Raw genomic sequence first — 11,626 nt, 5'->3', positions numbered from 1 at the left:
TATATATATACATATATTGGTGGGGTCTAAACTGAATCCCATGTACTAAGTTCTCAAAACTTACAAAGGCCATGTAAAATTAAGGGTGGTTTTCAATGAAATCATATATACCAGTGTCATAAATTTTTTTTTGACATGTTAGAGAATTCATTTAAGCAATGCTATTATATTTATCAGAAAACAGAAGGAATTATAGTGCTTATGCTATTTATAGCATGCTTACTCAACCTTGATATTTTTATAAGAACCTAATCAGACATCATTTAATTGTTGTGTGTGTGTGGGGAAAAAAAATCTATTGTCTTTTAATTCTTTTTTTTTTTTCAATTATTTTTATTTTGAATGATATGGCATTTTAAATAACCTCAAATGCATGCAAAAGCTGGATAGTGAATAAGGAAAACCATAGAAGAATTCATGCTTTTGAGTTATGGTGTTGGAGGAGAATATTGAAAGTGCCATGGGCTGCCAAAAGAACCAACAGATCCGTTTGGAAGAATTGCAGCCAGAGTGCTCCTTGGAGGCCAAGAGGGCCAAACTTCGTCTCTCATACTTCGGACATATTGTCAGGAGGGACCAGTCACTGGAGAAGGATATCACGTTTGGTAAGGCGTAGGATGAGAGAAAAAGAGGAAGACCCCAAACCACATGGATTGGCCAAGTGGCAGCATTGATGGACTCAAGCATGGCAACAGTAGTGAGGTTGGCACAGGATTGGGCAGTGTTTCATTCTGCTGTGCATAAGGTGCCTATGGGTCGGTACTGACTCGATGGCACCTAACAACAACAACATGGGAGGACATCAGTTTTACATTCATCCTATTGTATTTTGTTTCATTGCAATGATTACAATCTCTTCCATGCGTCATCAAAAAACGAAATGATACACCCCACAGGCCCGCTCCCTGGCAGTCAGCACACAGGCCCTTTCCCTCCCTGAGTTCAGTGTCCCTAGCCGCTGTCCGCATCATCACCTCTGTCTCCATTTCTGGCGTCACTGCTACTCTACGTAGGGTCCCACACTCTGCTCTTCTCACTTGATGGTCCCAGGGACCTCCGCTCCTGGACTTCAAAATCAATAACTCCCCTCCTTTTGTTACAAAACACACACACACACACACACACACACACACATTAAAAACATCTACCTTTACATTTCTGACCCTCACAGTCAGTCCTGATGGCAACTATTCTCTATTGTGCCACAAGAGTTTTATTTCCATATCGTTTCATTAGCCTTGTCCCAACAGATTAGAAACCATTCAGTGGAGATTCTACCTTCTGCAGCTCCATCTGGAACTAGGCTCCCTCTTGAAAACTTGTAAGCCAGTCAATTCTTGCCTTTATAACCGCCATTTTGAGTAGCCAATTTCTATGTTGCCCATCCCTGTCATCCTTGTGTACCGCGGGGGAGGGAGTGATCCTCGCTGCAAAGATTTGTTCCCTTTTTTGAGCTACTACATCCGTAAGTATAGGTAAAGTTCGTCAAATTGTAGCAGGGTACTCTTGTTTTTCCCCTCTTCTTTCTTATTCTAGTTGAATTCTGATCATCCAGACATTGAATTCAGGTCAAGTGGGTACTATCTGCAAGTATAGGTATTCTTGTGCATCTCCCCTAACTTCATATAAGCTGGTCGCTTCAATTTCTGCTCTAGTCCTCTGTGGCCATGTCACTGCCTTTGGGCCCAGGATTCCCCAGGTCTTGCCATACTGCTGGCCAACCAAGTCTCCACGCAGGTTCACAGGAGTCTGTTGAATGTGGTAAGACTTAGCTCCCAATTTCATTACTGTTTCCGCCCCCCCCCCCCTTCTTCTTATCGGTCACCAATGTGTTCACCAGCCAGACCACATGCCTGCTCATGTATTCCCCATGAGTCTTAGTCTTGGAAGAGAGTTTGCTCTGAGGGAACCCAACCACTTGCCTTGATGGCTCCCAGGCGAGCAGCTTGCTTGTTCTTGTAGTGGTCAATCAGACTGCTGTTAGTGTTTTTTATTTTTCCTGCTGGTCTTTCTTTCAAGAAATATCTGATGTTATTCGAGCCACTCCAGGCTAGTCTGCTTGTCCTTTCAAGTGGAAATTTCCCACCTGAGATGATTCAGGATGGGGTTCAGGATTCCACCTATGGTCTTATGCAATGCAAAGGATCCACAGGAAGCCTCTTTCAATGGGCAGCTTCTAGCCCCCTTTAAGGTATTCTAATCAGTTGTAGGCTGAAGACAGGCTTTCAAATTATTATGATGTTTCTGGCTATTTCTTTTTCTCCCCTATAGTGTCTATTTTACAATGGTATGCAAGGGAAACCAAGATTCAAAAGACAACCAAGCATCTTAACATTATTCCCCTCTTTTACCCATTTAAACCATGCCTCAATCCCTGTAACCCAGATCCCTGTTGTTCCAAGGTTGTGCATACATCATCATTTACCTACATCCCACTTAGCCCATGCAAACCTGCTTAACTGTTCTACCATCGGCCTTGTTCTTCTGTTCCCCTCCCCCTTCTTATGTATTGCCACCTGCCCCCGCCAGCACCCAAGCTATCCTGTGTATATTCTACCCTGTGCTCTCTCTTCCCCTCCCTCCCTCCCCTGCCCTCATCCCATACATCCCGGTGATCAGCAAATATATATGTAATTTTAATTCATTTTCCTCCTTTTAGGGTGGGTTATTTTTCTTAGTCTTTTACAATAATCGTCCTATGAAGTATTTCTCCTTTTATGACTGACTAATTTCACTCAGCATAATGTCCTCAAAGTTCATCCATGTAAGGTGGTGGCTTGCAGCTTCCTTTGTTTTTCTTCAAGCTACCATAATATTCCATGTGTGTATGTACCACAGTTCGTTTATCCATTCTTCAACTGAGGCACTTAGGCTCTCTCCATCTTTTTGATATTGTAAATAGTGCTGCTATGAACATTGGTGTGTGTGTGTATCTACTCGTGTTATGGTTCATATTTCTTGTGGGTAAATACAAAGTAAATGAATTGCGGGATCATAAGGTATTTCTGTTTCCAACCTTTTGAGGAAGTGCCATAATACTTTCCACAGTGGTTGCACCATTTTGCCATCCCACCAACAATGTTGGAGGGTCCCTGTGTCTCCGCATCCTCACCAGAATTTATTGTCCTCTACTTTTTTGATCTTTTCTGTTATTGCTCTTGTGAGATGATATCTCATTGTTGTTTTGATCTGCATCTATCTAAAGGCTGGTGATTGTTAACATTTCTCCATGTTTGTTGGCTGCTCATATCTCCTCCTTGGTGAACTGTTTATTCATGTCCTGTGCCCATTTTTTATTTGGGTTATTTGTCGTTTTCTTGTAGAAGGTTGTAGTTTCCTATATATTTTAGAAATGAGTCCCTTGTCTGATGTGTCGTTGCTAAAGATATTTCCCATTTTGTGAGTAGCATTCTTACTCTTTTGATGAAGTCTTTTGATGCACATAAATTTTTAGTATGCTCCAATCATCTATTTTGTCTGCTTTTGTTTGTGTAGTTTTCAAAATGTTTGGTAGTCTGTGTATACCCTGAATTAGAGCCCTCACATTTGTCCCTATTTTTAACCATCATAATTTTGGGATTCACATATAGGTCTTTAATCCATGCAGAGTTGTTTTTTGTATAGGGCGGGAGGTAAATGTCTTGTTTCAATCTTTTGCATATTACTTTACAGTTCTGCCAGCACCATCTGTTAAAGAGATTCTCTCCTCCACATGCAATATACCTAGGCACTTTGTCAAAAATCAATTGACTGTATGTGGATGGATTAATTTCTATATTCTAGATTCTGTTCCATTGATCAATGTATCTTTCATTGTACCAGTACCAAGCTGTTTTGGTCACTGTAGCATGTAATAAAATTTGAAATCGGGAAATTAGAGGCTTCCAACCTTGTTCTTCTTCTTAAGCAGTGCTTTGCTTATCCTGAATTTATTTCCTTTCCATATCAAGTTTGAAATTGTTTTCTCCATCTCTTTGAAGAATTCCATTGGAAACTGGATTGTAATTGCATCATATGTGTAAAATTGGGAGGCAGTATTGACATTTTAAGGAGCTCTGGTAGCGTAGTGGTTACGAATCGGGTTGCGAACCGCAAGGTCAACAGTTCGAAACTACCAGCCGCTCCACGGGAGAAAGATGAGGCTTTCTGCTCCCATAAAGATTTACAGCCTCGGAAACCCTGTACAGGGTCGCTATGGGTCAGAACCGACTCGACGGCACTTGACAACAACAATTGACATTTTAATGATGCTGAATCTTCCTATCCAGGAACATGGTATGTTCTTCCACTTTTGTAAGTTTCTTTTGGATTCTTGTAGTAGTGTTTCGTAGTTTTCTTTGTATAGGTCCTTTGTTTCTCTGATTACACTTATTCTTGAATATTTCATCCTCTGGGTGGATATTGTAAATTTTATTGCTTTCCTAATGTCCTTTTCAGCATTGTCATTGTTACTATGGAGGAATCCAACTGATTCTTTTCTATGTTGAGCTTATCATGCCCTGCCACATTGCTAATCTTCCAATGATGTCTAGTAGCTTTTTTACTGAGTCTTTGGGTTTTCTATGTATAGGATCATATTGTCTGCAAATAGAGTTTTAATTGCTCTTTGCCAATTTGGATGTCTTAACTTCCCTATCTTAACATATAGCTCTGGCTAAGACTTCCAAAACAATATTGAATAGGAGTGGTGACAAAGGGCATCCTTGTCTGGTTCCCATTTGCAGAAGGAAGACTTTAATTTTCTCTCCATTGAGAGTGATGTAGGCTATCGGTTTTGAATATATGCTCATGATTATGTTACAGAATTTACTTTCAAGAATGGATGCTGGTTTTGTCTAATGTCAATTGATATGATCATATGGTTCTTTTCCTTTTTCTTATTTATATGGTGGATTACCTTGATCATTTGTCTAATGTTAAACCATCCTTGCATCCCTTTATGAAACCCACTTGGTCATGATATATATATATATATACATTATATGCTGCTGGATTCTGTTGGCTAGGATTTTGTTAAGGATTTTTGCATCTATGTACATGAGGGATTGGGTCTATTAATTTTTTAGTGATATCCTTCCCTGGTTTTGGCATGAGGGTTATGCTTGCTTCATAAAATGTATTAGAGAGTTTTCCATCCTCTTATACATTCTGGAATAATTTGAGTAGAATTGGTAACAGCTCTTCCCTGAATGTTTGATAGAACTCAACAGTGAAGCCATCTGGGCCTGGACATCTATTGGTTGGGAGTTTTTTGATGACATGATCAATTTATTCTTTTGTTATGGGTGTGTTCAGGTTTACTACTTCACTCTGTGTAAATTTAAGTAGGACATGTTTTTCTAAAAAGGTATCCATCTCTTGTAACTTTTCTAATTTGTTGGAGTACAGCTCTTCATAGTATTCTGTTATCTTTTTGATTTCGGTTAGTTCCATTGTGACATCGCCCACGTGGTTTCTAATGCTAGTTGCTTGTGTCTTCTCCCTCTTTTATTTTGTTAGGCTTGAAAATGGTTTGTCACTTTTATTAATCCTTTCCAAGAAACAGCTTCTTGTCTGGTTAATTCTTTCTATAATTTTTTCCATCTCATTTATTTCTGCTCTTATCTTTATTATTTCTTTTCTTTTGGGGACTGTAGGTTTCCTCTGTTGGTCTGTTTCTAATTGTTGGAAATACTGTGTAAAACTGTTAATTTTGGTTCTTCCCTCTTTTGGATATGCACATTTATCACAGTAAATTCTTCCCTCAGCATTGCTTTTCCCTTGTCCTAAAGATTTTTGTATATTGTGTTTTCATTCTCGTTTCTTTCTAGGAACTTTGTGAATTCACATTTTAGTTCTTCTTTTTACCCAGTCGCTTTTCAGCAGTTTCCATGTATTCAACTTTATTTCCTTGGTCTTCTTATTGTTGATTTCTAGTTTTATAACCTAGCGGTCTGAAAAGATGCTTTGTAGTCTTTTGATGTTTGTAAATTTATGGAAGCTTGCTTTGTGACCTAACACATGGCTAATTCTGGAGAATATTCCATGTTCACTGGAGAAGAATGTATATAGTGCTGTTGTTGGGTTGCATGCTCTGTGTACATGTATGAGGTCAAGTTGGTTGATTGTGCTGCTTAGTTCCTCTGTAACTTTGTCGAGTTTCTTTATCATTGTTCTATCCCTTTTCGAAAGTGGTGTATTAAAATCTCCCAGTATGATTTTAGATTTATCTATTTTTTTCTTCAATTTTAGTTGGGTTTGTTTCATATATCTTGGTGCTCTTTCATTGGGAGCATAGACATTTATTATGGTTACATCGTCTTGCTCAACTGACCATTTGATCATGAGATAATGTCCTTTTATATCACTTATGCTTGTTTTTGTCTTAAAGTTTACTTTATCAGAGATTAGTATTGCCACTCCTGCTTGTTTATTATTGCAGTTAGTTTGGTATGTTTTCTTCATCCGTTAACTTTTAGTCTGTTTTTGTCTTTGTGTGAAGGTGTGTCTCTTGCAGGAAGCATATTGAAGGGTTTTTACATTCAATGTAATTATCAATAGGTATTAATTACTGCAATTATATTAATTTTTGGTAGTACTGTTTGTTCCTTTGTTCTGGATTTCTTTTTGTGCTGAGTTTGAGTTTTTATGGTATTTCTTGTCGATTTCTTTTTAGATTTCATGTTTCCTTGTTCTGCTTAGATGCTCATTTTCATGGTAAGTTGTGAAGTATTAACATTCTTTATGTTTACGCTATTGTCTATTAAATTTTCCCTCCACTTAAAACAGTCTATTATATCCTGTAATTTACCTGACCTCCTCACCACTTTGATCTCTGTTCCTATATTTTTTCCTTCTTTGCCACCGATATTATTTTGATCTTTGGTTGAACTCCCAGCTTCTTTGAATTTGTTGTTCTAATTTTGTTCTGTTCTGTACTCTCCGGTCATTAAAGTTTCGGGTGGTGTTGCCACTCCTGTTAATATCTGTTTGTTGTCTGTTCTTGTTTGTTTTCAGTCCAAAGAACTACCCTTAGGATGTTTTGAAGTTCTGGATTGGCATTGACAAAATCTCTTTGTTTCTGTTTATCCTGGAATGTTTTGATTGCACCATTGTATTTGATTGACAGTTTTGCTGGATAGTGGATTCTTGATTGGCAGATTTTTCTTTTAGGGTTGCATATATGTCTCCCTATTGCCTTCTTGCCTGCATGGTTTCTGCTGAGAAGCCAGAGATTAATCTGATTTGTTTGCCTTTGTAAGTAACACTTCTCTTTCCCCTGACGGCTTTTAGGATTCTCTCATTTTCTTTGATTTTGGAGAGATTGATTATTATATGTCTCAGTGATTTTCTTTTGGGGGTCTATCCTTCCTGGGGTATATTCAGATTCCTAAATGTTTGTCTTCTTATCTTTCAAAACATTAGGGAAAGTTTCTTCCAGAAGCTTTTCAACTATCTCCTCTGTGGACTTCACTGATTCTTCCTGTTCCAGAATGCCAATAATTCTTAAGTTGTTCCTCTTCATGTTATCCAGCATGAATCTTATACTCTCTTCAGATCTTTTTTAATCCTTTTTTCTGCTCTCTCTTCCATCTTAGCAGTATTGATGGATTTGTCTTCCAGCTCAATGGTTCTGGCTTCCATCTCTTCAATTCTGCCCCTTTCCCCTTTCAGTATATTGTCCATTTCTGATATTTTATTATTAATCATCTGGACTTCTTTTTGCAGGTTTTGAATTGTTTCCAATGTTGTTTTGATCTTCTTTGATTGCTCCTGTAGTACTTTCCTGACCTCTCCTTATTTTCCTCCACCCCTTTTCAGAACATTTGAAATTGTTTACATATCATTCTTCTGAATTCTTTCTCAGGCAAATCCAAAGTCTACTCTTCCTCTTCTGGGAATCCTTTGTCTATCTCCAGCTCATTTGTCTCAGTTACTCTTTTCTTTTTTGGGTCATGTTTTGAGAGCTTTTTTGTGTTGTATTTTTTTGTTTTTGTTTTTTGTCATTTTCATTAGTTAGGTTGTTTTTAAATGCTTAAATGGATGTTTTTGCTGTGTCCTTCATCTTACTGAGTGTCTCCTGGTGGATATGATCAGGAGATAGGCTTCATTTTTTGTGTGTAATGCCTAGTAGCAGTTATTGTCTCTTGTCTTAATAGTGGAATATTATGGGGTATGCTTGTAGCTTAGCTATATGGCCATGATTTCTGTCTCTTCTTGAGTGTCTTAGGGAGAAAAACCACCACTTCCAGGAACAAAGTGTGATCAAAAGGACTAAAAACAGAAGCAATATAAAAGCAGAGACAAAAACCACCACTCTAAAACAAAAATGAAACTGGCTGACTGGCCAGTCGTCTTTGTTACACAGGCAGAGTGTGTGCACCTAGAAACCTCCAGCAGTACTTGGAGGTGTCGACTCACTCAGAGCCCTCCTCTTGTATCTACTGCAGAGGTGCACAGATAGATATTGAGAAGTTAATGGGAGAAAGATTGTCTACTATTTTTGTCTCTGAAGGTCAGTTAGGTATCTGAATGTGCACAGCGTAATTCTCAAGATAGTTGTGTCCTTTTATGTTGGGGTTTTACAGATTGTTCATACAGTTTATTTGTCAGGCCAGAATTGCTTTTTTCTTGCTAGTAGGCAGAAGTAAAGTGTCCTGCACAAGTTAACTTTATGGTTGAGATCCAAAGTCAGACATCATAAGCAGCTGCCAAAGAATCTGCCCATGGGACCAATGTGGTTCTTTCTGTCTGTGCTGTGGGAAAACTGTGGGCTCAACACTGGACTCTTTTGGGGATGTGCGGCCACCTGTCTGAATGTGTATGGGCTGGGCAGAGAAAGAGTGACAGGGAAAAGGCTGAAAATGTGTATAATCGCTCCCACACATCCCTTTACAAATGTTTCTGAACTGGTTTTAGAGCTGGTTCACTATGCTGGTCAAGCTGTGGCCCTATCCTCTGAACTCAGCCCAGGTAAAGTGGTTACAGAGGAAGTCCCATGTCTTGATTGATTCCTAAATCACAATATTTTCCTTTATACCCTGATTTTTCCACCAGTGGGTGCAGAAAACTGATGCCCTGCACCTTATAATTGATCCAGAGCTCTGGGGCTGATCTGTGAAAGCAGCGTCTCTAGGTTTTCAGTTTCTCCCCCACAGAGTCTGTCCTACTTGTCTCTGCCTCTGCCACCACCAAAACCTGAAGTCTAGTTATTAACTTTTATTGTTCCTACCTATAGTTGAAGTACTGGTGTGGCGCTGTGAGCTAGTGCATCAGACAGCAAAGTCATTTGAACTGAAGGTCAGTGGTTCAATCTTACCAGCTGCTCCTTGGAAACCCTATACAGGATTACTATGGGTCAGAATTGATGCAACAGAACTTAACAACAACAAAATAGTCAATAATTTTGCCCTGTTTTTTTTTTCTGAATTCAAAAAAGTGAATTCTCAGCATCCGTATCTAAAGTTAATAAACGTATTGTGTTGTCATAGAGTCAGATCCATAGCGATCCTGTATAGGGTTTCCAACAAGCAACTTGTGAACTTGAAATTCTGACCTTGAGGTTCGAACCAACTTTGCAGTCCAGCGCATTAACTCACAGCACCACATCAGTACAGAACATGTTTCTGAAAAGCCTAGCATGATAGACTCAGCCTCCATAACACTGAGACATGAATCACTAGTTTATTCCCAGCTACCCCATTCTCATGTGGCACTGTAGAAAAAGCACTGAATTGCTAACCACAAGATTGGTAGTTTAAACCCATTAAATGCCCCTTGAAAACCTGATGTAGTTTTGCTATGATTCAGAACCAACATAACAGCACTTCACAAAGACAAAAATAGCAGTCAATACCAGTAGCTCTAAAAGGGAACACATTGCAAGGACATGTAAAGAGTGGAAGAAAAATGTGGGGATAAAAAAAACTCATAAAAAAAGACCAACATTACTGGTCAAATACAGAATAATGGAACCTTCAAGATTATGACTATTAGAAAAATTATCCACGTCTAGAATTGAATTCACCCCTTTGGCTTAACTTTTAGCCAAACAATCACAGAACTATAGATCAAACAACAGCAAAAGGGAGGTATGTTCTGCTTAGAACAATCAAATATAGGAGATCAAAATGATAACATTTACCCAGGATTAAGGCAAAAAAGAAGAAAAGGACAGAAAAGAAGGAGGAATAGAAACTGGAAACACAGGAAGGAAGTAGGAAATATGCTGTTACATTGTCAGGTCTGCAATCAATGTCTCCAAAAATTATAAATGAATTGTTGAATGAAAAACTGATAAGCTCTGTAAACCTACACACAAATCACAATAAAATGTTTTCTTTTAGAAAACACAAACAATAGTGAAGATGAAAGAATACAGAGACACTGTACCAAAAAGAATTGGATGGTGTTCAAGCATTTCAGAAAACAGTATATGATGAAAAACCCTTGAACCAATGATACTGAAGACATTTTTTGGGGAAAAAAAGAGTCTGGAAATTTATGGAATACCACCAAGAAGTTCCAATGAAAGTTCTCATTGTTTTATTACAAGAAATTTGTAAGACAACTACCTGGCCAACTAACTGGAAGAGATCCATATTTGTTTCCATTCCAAAGAAAAATGATCCCACAAAATTGGAACATTTTTTTAACAAAATCGTTGATATCGCATGCAAGTAAAATTTTGCTGCAGAAATTTTTAAAAAACAGTTGTATCATGAGTACTTCAACAGTATAAAAGCAGTACATAAATAAGAAACTGACAGATATTCAGGTCAGTTTCAGATGAGCACTTGGAAAGAGGAATGACATTGTTAATGTCAGATGGATCATAGCTGAGGCAGAGAATATTGAAAAGATGTTTGTTGTCATTAGGTACAATTGTATTGATATTGATTCATAGCAACACTAGGCACAACAGAATGAAACATTGCCCGATCCTGAGTCAACCTCACCATCATTGCCATGCTTGAGCCCATTGATGCTGCCACTTTGCCAGTCCATCTCGCTGGAGGTCTTTCTCTTTTTCTCTGACCCTCCACCTTACCAAACATGATATCTTTCTCTAGAGACTGTTCCCTCCTGACAATATGTCCAAAGTATGAGAGATGAAGTTTGGCCATCCTGTCCTCCAAGGAGCACTTTGGCTGAACTTCTTCCAACACAGATCTGTTTGTTCTTTTGGCAGCTCATGGCATTTTCAATATTCTCCTCCAACACCACAATTCAAAACATCAATTTTTCTATAGTCGTCCTTATTTACTGTTCAGCTTTCACATCCGTAGGAAGCTATTGAAAATACCATGTCTTGGGGAAGGCACATCCTAGTCCTCAAGCTGACATATTTGCTCTTCAACACTTGAAAAAGGTCTTTTGAAGCATATTTGCCTAATGCAATACGTTGTTTGATTTCTTGACTGATGCTTCCATGAGTGTTGATAGTTGATCCAAGAAGAATGAATTCCTTCACAACTTCAATCTTTTCTCCGTTGATAAGAATGTTGCTTATTGGTCCAATGGTGAGGGTTTTTGTTTCCTTTACATTGAGATGCAATCCATATTGAAGGCTGTGCTCTTTGATCTTCATCACTAAATATTTTAAGTTCTCTAAACTTTCAGCAAACAATGTTGTAATATCTGCATT

The sequence above is a fragment of the Chrysochloris asiatica genome, unplaced genomic scaffold (assembly GCF_000296735.1).
Source record: "Chrysochloris asiatica unplaced genomic scaffold, ChrAsi1.0 scaffold00244, whole genome shotgun sequence".
Taxonomy (NCBI): Eukaryota; Metazoa; Chordata; class Mammalia; order Afrosoricida; family Chrysochloridae; genus Chrysochloris; species Chrysochloris asiatica.
The sequence above is the reverse complement of the archived record's forward strand: the minus strand, read 5'-3'. Positions refer to the sequence as shown.